Source organism: Oncorhynchus mykiss, chromosome 17 (assembly GCF_057628025.1).
Source record: "Oncorhynchus mykiss isolate SJ-2025 chromosome 17, ASM5762802v1, whole genome shotgun sequence".
NCBI classification, from domain to species: domain Eukaryota; kingdom Metazoa; phylum Chordata; class Actinopteri; order Salmoniformes; family Salmonidae; genus Oncorhynchus; species Oncorhynchus mykiss.
The window spans coordinates 60,461,703-60,474,844 of NC_143038.1; the positions used below are offsets into that span (position 1 = coordinate 60,461,703).

General features: G+C 40.5%; 2 protein-coding genes across 6 annotated transcripts in view; both read right to left on the reverse strand.

The window, feature by feature from the left end:
• The window catches only part of LOC110494603 (E3 ubiquitin-protein ligase PDZRN3-B), a 562,549-nt gene that overhangs the window by 368,079 nt on the left and 181,328 nt on the right, over nt 1-13,142 (reverse strand). The window lies entirely within an intron of this gene.
• The window catches only part of LOC110494605 (contactin-3), an 83,829-nt gene that overhangs the window by 68,463 nt on the left and 2,224 nt on the right, over nt 1-13,142 (reverse strand). The window lies entirely within an intron of this gene.

Here is a 13,142-nt window from a genome sequence, read left to right on the forward strand (position 1 = left end):
ATTGCAAAAGTTGCACTATTCATGTTCTTTATTCTTCAATAGTTTTTAGAAGACTTGAAGTAAAAAACAAACAGTGAAAGCAGTGTAAATGAAATCCACTCACTAAGGACAACACATGCACATTACAGGGTAGCCTAGTGGTTGGAGCGTTGGACTAGTAACCGGAAGGTTGCAAGTTCAAACCCCCGAGCTGACAAGGTACAAATCTGTTGTTCTGCCCTTGAACACCCCTGTTCCTAGGCTGTCATTGAAAAGAATAATTTATTCTTAACTGACTTAACTGGCTAGTTAAATAAAAATATGTGACACTTTAAAATGTTCTCCATAATACCTGGTCTAGACAAACTCTTAGAAAGATAATATGTATCAAACTTGGAAAAAGTGTGGATATGATTCAGCTGCAATGAATCAAAGTATAAAAAAACATTCCCTAGTCTATGGATCTACTGTATATCTTGGACAAAGTAATGGAATAGTGACACAAATAATTGCTAAGTGGGCCTGTTTTTTCATGACTAAACCATCTCAGTGGATTTCGTGTGAATCTGAGCAACAAGCACAAATCTGCTAAACATCACAGGAAAGAGGGGGTTGGAAATGATTGACCTCAAAATTGACTTTCCTCAGCCTATTAATAGAAACTGGCAGACACCATACAGTTAGCAGATACTAATATATAGCCTAATATGTGGCACATACTGCTGGTAACAGCATACAATGAGAAACTTACGCATTTGTGAATAAATACTATAGATAAATGTTCCTTTCAAAACACTACCGGTCTTCTGTGTCTCCTTTGACTAGCAGAAAAAAAAGTTTATTCTCTCAATATGCATCCCATTTTTGCAGAGGTGGGATATATATATATATTTTAATTGAACAATACGTTTATAGATTTTTATTTAATAAGACAGATAAGCAGAGATATTACAGGAAAAATAATTATAGCAAAACCACATAAAAAGTTAACAGAAACAAAAAAAATAAAAAAATAAATGATGAAACAACTAAGACGAAACAAAAGTGTTACAGAAGCATAAAACCACCAAAATTACATTTTACAGTGGTCTGATCCAATAGTATAGAACATAATTGGAACAAATTTCAGATGAAACACAGTGCCACAAGCCAAATCAGATATCTCTCACCACAACCCCACATGCACAAAACATAACAGATCTCAACCTATTTTAATGATAATTTCAGCTCTATACAATATGCTAGAGTCTGGCTCAACTGAATCCCCTGCGCACAAACTGAACTCTTGGAAGGAATAGTACACTACCCAGAGTTCCCTTCATTAGCCAATATTTCACACACATCGCTCTGCTCAACAAAATCCAAAAATGGTCCCCAAATCTCTTCAAAAGTGTCTTGTTTACCTTTAACCGTATATGTTATCTTTTCCATTATTAGGCAAGATGACATTTCCCTAAGCCATTGGGCAATACTAGGCCTGTTCACACTTTTCCAGGCAAGAGCTATCAAGCGTTTTGCTTGCAACAAGCACATATCTATAAGTGTTTGAACTTGATCTGTTAGATGATTACTGATTGGGTACAACCCCAGGATAAACACTTTGGGATGGAGAGGCAATTTTACTGACACTATTTGGGATATCATATGTGATACCTCCTAAAAATCTTGGATTTTCTCACAGTGCCACAGACAGTGAAACAGAGTTCCTTTAGACTGATTATACTTGTAGCATATATCTGGAATTGTACTATTAAACGTATTTAACTTAGCAGGGGTTACATATGTTCACATCAACCAATTGTACTGCAATAGTTTTAGCCGAGTATTCACAGTTTGTGTCTGAGCCTTAGTACATATACTAACTACTCCATTTGTCCAAGTCTATGTCCTTCCAAATATCTTCCTTCCAAGAGTTCAGTGTGTGCGCAGAGGATTTGGTTGCATATTGTGTAGAGCTGAAATTCTACCCTTACCATTACAATGGGTTGAGATCGTATTTTCTAAAGTGGACAGAAGGGGTTATGTTAGGTTTTGGATTTGGGCAACTATGAGGAAGCTCCTTTGCTGTAAATATTTTAAAAACTGTTTTCTAGGAATGTCATACTTTGCTATGAGTACTTCAAGTGACATAAAAATACCGTCTTTATACAGGTCTCAAACTTTCCTTAAAACATGTTTGGGATAGGGGGCAGCATTTTCACATTCGGATGAAAAGCATGCCCAGAATAAACTTCCTGCTACTCAGGCCCAGAAGCTAATATATGCATATTAGTAGTAGTATTGGATAGAAAACACTTTGAAGTTTCTAAAACTGTTTGAATGATGTCTGTGAGTATAACAGAACTCATATGGCAGGCGAAAACCTGAGAAAAATCCAACCAGGAAGTGGGAAAGTGTAGTTTTTCAACTCATTGCCTATCGAATATACAGTGTCTATGGGGTCATATTGCACTTCGTAAGGCTTCCACTAGATGTCAACAGTCTTTAGAACATTGTTTGAGGCTTCTACTGTGAAGTGGGGGCGAATGAGAGCTGTTTCAACCAGAGGTCTGGCAGAAGGCCATGAGCTGATCATGCACCTGTGAGTGCGACCTGCGTTCCATTGTATTTCTAAAGACAAAGGAACTCTCCAGTTGGAACATTATTGAAGATTTATATTAAAAACATCCTAAAGATTGATTCTATACATCGTTTGACATGTTTCTATGAACTGTAATATAACTTTTTGAACTTGTCGTCTGAACTTTCGCCTGGACTTGGCCGCGCCTCGTGAGTTTGGATTTGTTTACTAAGCGCTAACAAAAAGGAGGTATTTGGACATAAATGATGGACGTTATCGAACAAAACTAAAATGTATTGTGGAACTGGGATGCCGGGTAGTGCATTCTGATGAAGATTATTTTAAATCTGACACAGCGGTTGCATTAAGGAGAAGTATATCTATAATTCTGTGCATAATACTTGTATCTTTTATCAAAGTTTATGATGAGTATTTCTGTAAATTGATGTGGCTCTCTGAAAATCCGCCGGATGTCTTCGACCATAATGCGCCAATGTAAACTGAGATTTTTGGATATAAATATGAACTTTATCGAACAAAACATACATATATTGTGTAACATGAAGTCCTGAGTGCCATCTGATGAAGATCAAAGGTTAGTGATTAATTTTCTCTCTATTTCTGCTTTTTGTGACTCCTCTCTTTGGCTGGAAAATGGCTGTATGTGTTTTCGTGACTAGGCTCTGACCTAACATAATCATATGGTGTGCTTTCGCTGTAAAGCCTTTTTGATATCGGACATGATGTGTAGATTAACAAGAATTTAAGCTTTAATTTGATGTTTTGCACTTGTGAATGTATGAAAGCTAAATACTTCAAAAAAATATTTTTTAATTTCATTCTCTGCCTTTTCCGCTAGCATAACCCCTAGCCCTAACAAGATTATTAAACACTTGATGGCCCATAGTTGGAAACCTGGATCAGCTCTCCCAGGAGGGAAACTGTGGTTTCACCAGATAGGACTAAAACGTGAGGCTGGACGGGCGGGCAGGTGCGGGCAACGATCGGTTGAAGAGCATGCATTAGTTTTACTTGCATTTAAGAGCAGTTGGAGGCCACGGAAGGAGAGTTGTATGGCATTAAATCTCGTCTGGAGGTTAGTTAACACAGTGTCCAAAGAGGGGCCAGAAGTATACAGAATGGTGTTGTTTGCGTAGAGGTGGATCCAAGACTCACTGGCAGCAAGAGCGACATGATTGATGTATACAGAGAATAGAGTCGGCCCAAGAATTGAACCCTGTGACACCCCCATAGAGACTGCCAGAGGCCCGGACAACAGGCCCTCCGATTTGACACAGAGAAGTAGTTGGTGAACCATGCGAGGCAATCATTTGAGAAACCAAGGCTGTTGAGTCTGCTGATAAGGATGTGGTGATTGACAGAGTATGCAGCTTTCCAGGTTTTAGGAGCAGATTGATCAGAGCTCCTCTCAAAAAAGGGTGCAGGAGACCATTTTCATAAGATTCCTAAAACATATCCAGGAGGAGAGTGCACAGTTTGTTTTTAAATCTCTTGTAGATGTATGGGCCAGATGCCCTTCCCACCCTCATACTATCAATTGCATTGGACATTTCCTACACAGTCAGCTCAGCATTAAGAATATCCTTAGATTCATCAGAAATGTTGGGAAACTCCAATCTATCTAAAAAGCTAGCCTGGGTATCATTTTCAGGAGGATACTCTGATGCATATCATTTTTCATAAAAGGATTTAAAGGTATTATCTGCCGAGGGTCTACCATCACAGCTCCCCCTGCATCCTGAATTGAATTGATTGCTCTCTCGGTTTAGTGCTGTTTGATTCGCCAGGCCAACAGCTTCCCAGCTTTTTCACCCTGGTCATAATAAAATTGGTTTAGTCTCAATAAGCTTGCTGCAGCTCTACCCATAGAAATGATGTTATATTGAGCCCTGAACAAGAGCAACTTCTTGTGTGCACCTGTGAAACTGGTGAGGAAAATTTCTCTCTCCAGAGTTTTAATTTTGGTTTCAGGTCATTTCCTTTTCTGACAAGTATTTTTTTACTTTGAGCTGGTGAAATGTATAATTTGACGCCTTATGAAACCTTTAGAGGCTTCCCATCTAGTGCAAGTTGAAGTCTGCTGTATTAAATTGAAAAGTATACGTCAATTTGCTGTCCAATGTATTCTGTAAAACTTGTATCTTGCAGCCATTTAGGTTGGAAGCGCCGTTTAGGTGGGTCACCTACTAAATTAGAAAATATAACAATGCTACCATTAAAGCAATTTTTAATTGTAGAGCATAATGCTGCTCAGATCAAACAATTATCGATTCAGGAATAGGTCTGGTGAGTGCTAGAGTAACAGGAGTATTCCACATCATCTGGTTTCATTTCTCGACAAATCTCTATTAAGTTTAAATCCTTCATAAAGCGTAATGTGGGAGTAGTTCGAACCTGGAGTGCGATCTTTAACAGGATCCAAAGTGCAATTAAAGTCTCCTGCAACAATATAATTACCTGGAAGTGTGGAAAGGTTTAAAAACAAATAATTAAAGAATTCAGAGACATCTTCGTTGGGAACAGAGTGATCTTCGTGAACTGCTCGGACAGCAAGGTACATAATAATAATAACATATCTGCCGGCAGGATCACAAATTGTTTGCAATATCTGATATGGAATGGACTTATGGATAAGAATAATAACTCCCCTTGCATGGGAACTAAGTGAGACTGCAATGATTTTCCCAGGCCACCCAGGCATATCTTAGGAATGTCGCCAGATAATAGATGTGATTCTTGCAAAAATATGATCTTCGCCTGAAGTTGTTTTGATCTACTTATTACCTGTTTTATTTTGCCGATTTTATTTAATCCCATTCAGTTCCAGGATGTAAATTTAACCTTAACACTATGAGTCATCGACTTTACCAGGTACACTTGAAATAGAACATTGCCCCATAAGAGCACATTGGATCAGCCTAATATACCAATAGACCTCTGTTACCACCATAAACAAAAACACAAAGGACGCTTTAAAGCACGTCAACGTACAAAAACACATGCCTAACAATCAAGCATGAACGTGTGATTAACCATCTTACCTCAGTCTCTAACAGACCTCCCCCTCCCAGTGACACTCCGTATAAGGTGCTCAATAGATCCACACACAGGTGAGTAATGTCATCCACTGCAGACAGTACATTTTCGAATTTGATAGATAATTCTGCATATCTTTGATGGCCTTGAAGATATCTTTGGAGATAACGGCACTGCACATGTTTGTCGCCTCAGTCCTGCTTCCACCTCTAGCACATGAAGCTAGCGCAACGCCTTCGTCCTCAGACTTTAAACTTTCACTTATTAAGTCTGCCTTTTTGGTATGACTTTTCTTTGTCGGCATTGTGGGTTTTCGAAGCTAATAAACTATCACTGCCTTTCCTGGTACATTAAGCTTAAGGGTGAACTTATTTCAGGATGTATTTCAAATTTGTAGCGGAGCTGAAAAAGACACGACTGATCAGCTCAGCGCAATACCGGAAGCCCCTTGCTTGTCATTTTAATTTATAATCCATCCCTGCTCTGATGAAGGTCTCATGACAGAAATCTTAGCCCAATTAAATGAAATGTGTGCATTAGTCCTGAGTTTGTGGATATGTATTCCATTACCTCATAATCCATTGAAATGATACATGATACATATATTACATGAAATCACTCCTAAATTATTTGATTATTTTTGCATTGGGTTACTTACTAAGGTTTTCAATATTCCCTTTCAAAAGCTTTCAAACCTGGTTTCACAGTCAGAAGCTAGAAATAAGTTTTTCCATTGAGCCTATGCCATGCTCACAAAGTCTGAACTGAGCATCAATACAGGACTAAGATCAAGTCGTACTACACCGGCTCTGACGCTCGTCGGATGTGGCAGGGCCTGCCAACCTTTACAGACTACAAAGGGAAGCACAGCTGAGAGCTGCCCAGTGGCACGAGCCTACAGGACAAGCTAAACTACTTCTATGTTCGCTTCGAGGCAAATAACACTGAAACATGCATGAGAGCACCAGCTGTACCGGAAGGCTGTGTGATCACGCTCTCCGCAGCCGATGTGAGTAAGACCTTTAGACAGGTCAACACTCACAAGGCCGCAGGGCTAGACGGATTACCAGGATGTGTACTGCGAGCATGCACAGGCCAACTAGCAAGTGTCTTCACTGATATTTTCAAACTCTCCCTGTCCGAGTCTGTAATACCAACATGTTTTAAGTAGACCACCATAGTGCCTGTGCCCAAGAACACTAAAGTAACCTGCCTAAATGACTAACGACCCATAGCACTCACGTCTGTAGCCATGAAGTGCTTTGAAGGGCTGGTCATGGCTCACATCAACACCATCATCCCAGAAACCCTAGACCCACTCCAATTTGCATACCGCCCCAACAGATCCACAGATGATGCAGTCTCTATTGCACTCCACCCTGCCCTTTCCCACCTGGACAAAAGGAATACCTATGTGAGAATGCTATTCATTGACTAGAGCTCAGCGTTCAACACCATAGTTCCCTCAAAGCTCATCAATAAGATAAGGACCCTGGGACTAAACACCTTCGTCTGCAACTGGATCCTGGACTTCCTGATGGGCCGCACCCAGGTGGTAAGGGTGGGTAACAATACATCCGCCACGCTGATCCTCAACACTGGGGCCCCTCAGGGGTGCGTGCTCAGCCCCATCCTGTAATCCCTGTTCACTCATGACTGCACGGCCAGGCACGACTCCAACACCACCATTAAATTTGCCGATGACACAACAGTGGTAGGCCTGATCACCGACAACAACAAGACAGCCTTTAGGGAGGTGGTCAGAGACCTGGCCATGTGGTGCCAGGACAACAACCTCTCCCTCAACGTGATCAAGACAAAAGAGATGATTATGGACTACAGGAAAAAGAGGACCGAGTACGCCCCTATTCTCATCAACAGGGCTACAGTGGACCAGGTCGAGAGCTTCAAGTTTCTTGGTGTCCACATCACCAACAAACTAACATGGCCCAAGCACACCATGACAGTCATGATACGGGCACGACAAAACCTATTCCCCCCAGGAGACTGAAAAGACTTGGCATGGGTCCTCAGATCCTCAAAATGTTTGACAGCTGCACCATCGAGAGCACCCTGATTGCTACCCAGACTCTTCGCATTGTCCCCCCCCCCCTCTCCACACCAGTCCTGGTGTCATCTATGCATAGTCACTTTAATTAACTCTACCTACATGTACATACTACCTCAACTAACCAGTGCCCCCGCACATTGACTTTGTACCAGCACCCCCCCTGTATATATTGTTATTTTACAGCTGCTCTTTAATTACTTGTTACTTTTATCTCTTATTCTTATCCATATTTTTTATTAGGGGTTCGGTTAGGGGCTCGTAGGTAAGCGTTTCACTGTAAGGTCTACCTGTTGTATTCGGCGCATGTGGCTAATATCATTTGATTTGATTTGATTTGAGTTCACATGCACCATACATAATATTGTCTGACAAGTAATCTAATGGGCATTTAACCTCTCTGATCTACCCATCCCGGATCCGGTATCGTGAATACAGACTCAAGCTCATTACCATTACGCAACGTTAACTATTCATGAAAATCGCAAATGAAATTAAATAAATATGCTAGCTCTCAAGCTTAGCCTTTTGTTAACAACACTGTCATCTCAGATTTTCAAAATATGCTTCTCAACCATAGGAACACAATCATTTGTGTAACAGTAGCTAGCGTAGCATTTAGCTTTAGCATTATCGTTAGCATTTAGCAGGCAACACTTTCACAAAAACCAGAAAAGCATTCAAATAAAATAATTTACCTTTGAAGAACTTCAGATGTTTTCAATGAGGAGACTCTGTTAGATAGCAAATGTTCAGTTTTTCCTGAAAGATTATTTCTTTAGGAGAAATCGCTCCGTTTGGTGCGTCACGTTTGGCTACCAAAAAAACCTGTATCCAGGAGTGTATTTATCCCGGCAAGCTCATTAGCATAACGCAACGTTAACTATTCATGAAAATCGCAAATGAAATGAAATAAATATGCTAGCTCTCAAGCTTAGCCTTTTGTTAAAACGGGCACGCTTTTTTATCCAATAATGAAATAGCGCCCCTATAGGCTTAACAGGTTAAACAATTTCTGATCTGGAACTTGTGCCTATTTTCTACAATTCCAATTTAAGCTTTCTTTCCTAAAGCTATGACCGACAATACATCCCTGTTACCACAGGTAACTGATATGCCTCTCAGGATTAAGCATCCTATCCCTTCTCCACATTCTTAGAACGTGACACTTTTGTGGATTAACCCAATAGGGCACTACTATCTTTTGCATTCTTAATATAGCAGTAATATGGCATATAAAACTATGGTTTCATCGTCTTAAAATGTTTTACAAACCAAGACAGAATTGTGTATGCAGTTTAATTAAAGGGAGCAGTATAGGCCTAGCAGTTATTGTATATCCATTGTAATGAGTCACATTGTGCAAGAAGCACCAGCCTCCTGAAGCCACCTACACTGTCGCCTAGAACACACTCTTCAGGGGGGGGGGGGGGATCTAATTTGGTTATAGATTACATAATCTTCCGACCAGTGCTGGTTTAGCACCATGGTCCTAGTGCCAGCAATTGTTCCTCATCTGCTGTAATTACGGGGCACAGTGTGTCTCAGAGTGGATTTCCTGGTGTCTTTCAAGTTTTAGGGGGCATTTTGCCACTGTAAAATTGTGTCACATTGGATTACACGCTTTGAGATCGAACTGGGTAGAGATGTGTGCCACATTCCTCAGTGTGTCTGGTTTGCTCTGCTCCATCCCAGTCATCCCATCCTATCCTTCCCGGTCTAATGCAGGGACCCAAGGAGGACCGACTGTACCTCTAGTATTTTCAAGATGAGCTCTTTATTTTGACAACCTCAGTGGAGACCAGAGTATGTGAGCGGAGTTGAGCTGTTGGAAATCCCGCTCATTGCTCATGGAACGGTGCTTGGGCTCCATGTCCTTTCCTACCGCTCCATGCTCACAGGAAAAACAACTCCCGCTCCAAATTCAATCCATTCATTAAAATCCCAATTTAACCAACACCCATCTATTTGTGTGACTACCTGGATCTACAAATAGTTAAAGTATTGAAACCAAACCATAAGGATTTGAATGAAAAGCATTTGAATAAACATGAAAAAGGTGAATTTAAGAAGCTCACATAATTTCAAATAGGTTACATGTCATATTAAGCAGCATATAAACACTCTAAATAGGTCAGGAGGCCGGACAAGGAGCCTAAGAAGGGGGAAAACTGATTATTTAGGCTAAATTATTATTATTATTAGGGACATAAACGCGCAGCATTTAAACAACATTTCATTGTATTAAATCATTATAGTCTATAAATTGTGCATATAGTCTGTGACTTACTTAGAATTAAATACAAATTAAATGAAAAATGACTTATTAGTGACTTTGAATTCATTTTTAGAAACACAAGTTTGGCCAGTCTGTGGCTTCAGGCTCATGCGATGGTACCTGGAGAGCCGGTCAGCAGCGGAGAATATACTCTCCACATTTAGCCACTGGGGATGCTAAACACCCTTTTGGCCACTCTTTCCAGGCTGAGCAGAGAGGTTGGCCTAAATGGTTTTTGCTTACATACGCTGGTGAAGACTTTGCTTGACATGTTGGAACCCCTGCTTGTGGGAGAAATCAAGTTGGGCAGTCAACATGTCAAGCAAAATATCTCCACTGAGTTCATCAAAAATGAAGAGCTTATACTGCAAATACAAAACATGAAAGACACATGCTCTGTCCATGACAGGTAAACCCAGGTGAAAGCTATGACCCTTTATTAACGCTACTTGTTTTAAAACATTTAAAAAATAAAAATGTATTTAACTAGGCAAGTCAGTTAAGAACAAATATTATTTACATTGACAGCCTACACTGGCCAAACCCGGACGACACTGGGCTAATTGTGCACCGCCCTATGGGACTCCCAATCACGGCCGGTTGTCATACAGCCTGGATTCAAACCAGGGTGTCTGTAGTGACACCTTATGCACTGGGATGCAGTGCCCACTCGGGTGGCCCAAGTGAATCCACTTCAGTCAGTGTAGAAGAAGGACAGGAGACAGGTTAAGAAGCATTTTTAAGCTTCGAGACAATTGAGAAATGGATTGTGTATGGGTTCCATTCAGAGGGTCAAGACAACAAATGTAAGTGCCTTTGAACAGGGTATGGTAGTAGGTGCCAGGCGCACCAGTTTGTGTCAAGAACTGTAACGCTGCTGGGCTTTTCACGCTCAACAGTTTCCTGTGTCTATCAAGAATGGTCCACCACCAAAAGGACATCTAGCCAACTTGACACAACTGTGGGAAGCATTTGAGTCAACATGGGCATTGGCACATCTGTGTGAAGCATTGAAGTCAACATGGGCCAGTATCCTTGTGGAACGCTTTCGACACCTTGTAGTCCATGCTCTGATGAATTAAGGCTGTTCTGAGTGCAAAAAGGGGGGGGGGGGGGGGTGCAACTCAATTAGGAAGGTGTCCTTAATGTTTTGTACACTCAGTGTAGGTATGCATTATAATGACAGTCTGTCTTCTATTTGGCCATGTACTATAATGGTAAGGATGGCTGGATATCATTACGCACTGGCGGAGGTGAAGTGAAATTATGAATACGAGATTGCTCTGCCAAATGTAATGAGGCATCACAGTTTCACCTTCACAATAGCTAAGCCTAATGAAAGTCAATGGCTAAACGTATCCCAGAGTAAATTAGATGACTTCTTGGTTAGAGGGGCTGTTGTTTGGTGCATAAATGATAGGATAGGTGGTTAAAGGCATTTGTTCTCCCCTGAGGGGATGCATAATTCCAAAGAATCTAATAATGGCAGGAGTAAAGGAGAGAGGTTCCATCACAACATGAGAGAGAGGGTGAGCTGTTTTCTGATGCAACATGACCTATGGCAAACAAAGCTGGACCAGCATATACTGTAGTGTACACCTCAAAAGGAGACACTGTTACACAGTTAGATTAGAAAAGCAGATCATAGGTAGGCTATTCACTGTATGACAAGACAAGCCCCATCTAAAACCTCATTCATATTGAAGATTGTCTCTTTTTAGAACAGGATACATATAATTGTGCTGTAATCACTATTATTGCACTCCGTAGGAAAAGGCCAGCATCGACCAGAGAGATGATTACAATTCTAAGTTCCACCATGCGCCGTGATTTACCCAAGAAAGATAATGAGCTCATCGTCATCTGAGTGTGCCTCACTGTTTAGTTTATCCAGCGATCCGGCTACTGAGTAGACTTAATTTCACATGGGCCAATGAGGATGAATAAATGTTGCATTGCACATGGTTAGGATATCAAAGTTGGGTATTAAAGAACAGAACAAGGGCATTGAAAGAAGTCTTTGAGATTGTTACACAATGATGTTCTAAATGCACTGAGCTGAGTAACTGAACGGTGTTTGTCCAAGACCATTTCAATGTAGTGACTTGGAATATATTTTGTAACCTCTTACTTTACTGCCTCCCTTGCTCTCCTTAAAACTTTGTACCATTTCCATCCAATTAAAGAATGGTTTTACATAATCATATGAATGCCTCTCCTGAGATGTCTCTGTCTGCTGTTTTAAGTGCAGCTGCCATGGAAGCTCATCACATAATGCAGAACACTGAGACGTTCCATAAAGATGACTGATTGACATGTCATTAGATACATGCGTGCATAAGATAACATATGATTAGAACTGACAAACTGGCTGTGATTAAGACCAAAAATGCACAGATCACATCAATGAGTAATATAGACAGAGCCCAAAAAGAGGCAAATGTTATTGCGTTTCTCACTTCTGTCACTCAGAGAAACATTATAGTGACGTTGAGTCACAATTGTTTTATGTAGCTACAGTATAGTATAACAGATGAATGGTTAACTGAAAATGAGAAAGTAACGCCAAACCTCAACATTTAAAATTATTTGTAAAGATTAAGGTTTTTAATCAACAATATTGCATTTGAAGACAATCAATATGTCACAAATGTAATCCATGAATCTACATTTTATGTAGCAAGATATTTTCAGGGGAAGAAATTAAATGTTTTCACACATTAAGTGAGAGAATTTGTTTAACACCCCAATAACAGCTGTGCACAAAGGGTGGGGTGACTGATCTGATCTGGTGAAAACATGTTGCCAAAGAAGGAAGGTTCTTATAACTGTGAAAAACAAAATAATTCCTGGAAGGCCACACTGTTCAAAAGACAACAGACAGTATAATCCAGCCATTCCCTCAGATGTTAACAAAGAGTCCAATGCATTGGTGAACCCAGCAGCTTCTGCAAACCATGGGGCCAGGCAGAAGAGTAAATGCACTTAAAGATGCAGTCTGGGATCTTAAGCACTTACAAATGTGTAACATATCGTACGAATAGCAACGACATAACATATATGAATGGACAAATGACGTAGTACACAACTGTGCATAATTTTCGAGGACCTGTTATGGCTTGTGAGCACTGCTTTCAAGACTACTGGCTGAAATTATACAAAACCTCTGTAGCATCACTTTATCAGACAGTGAGAAGTGA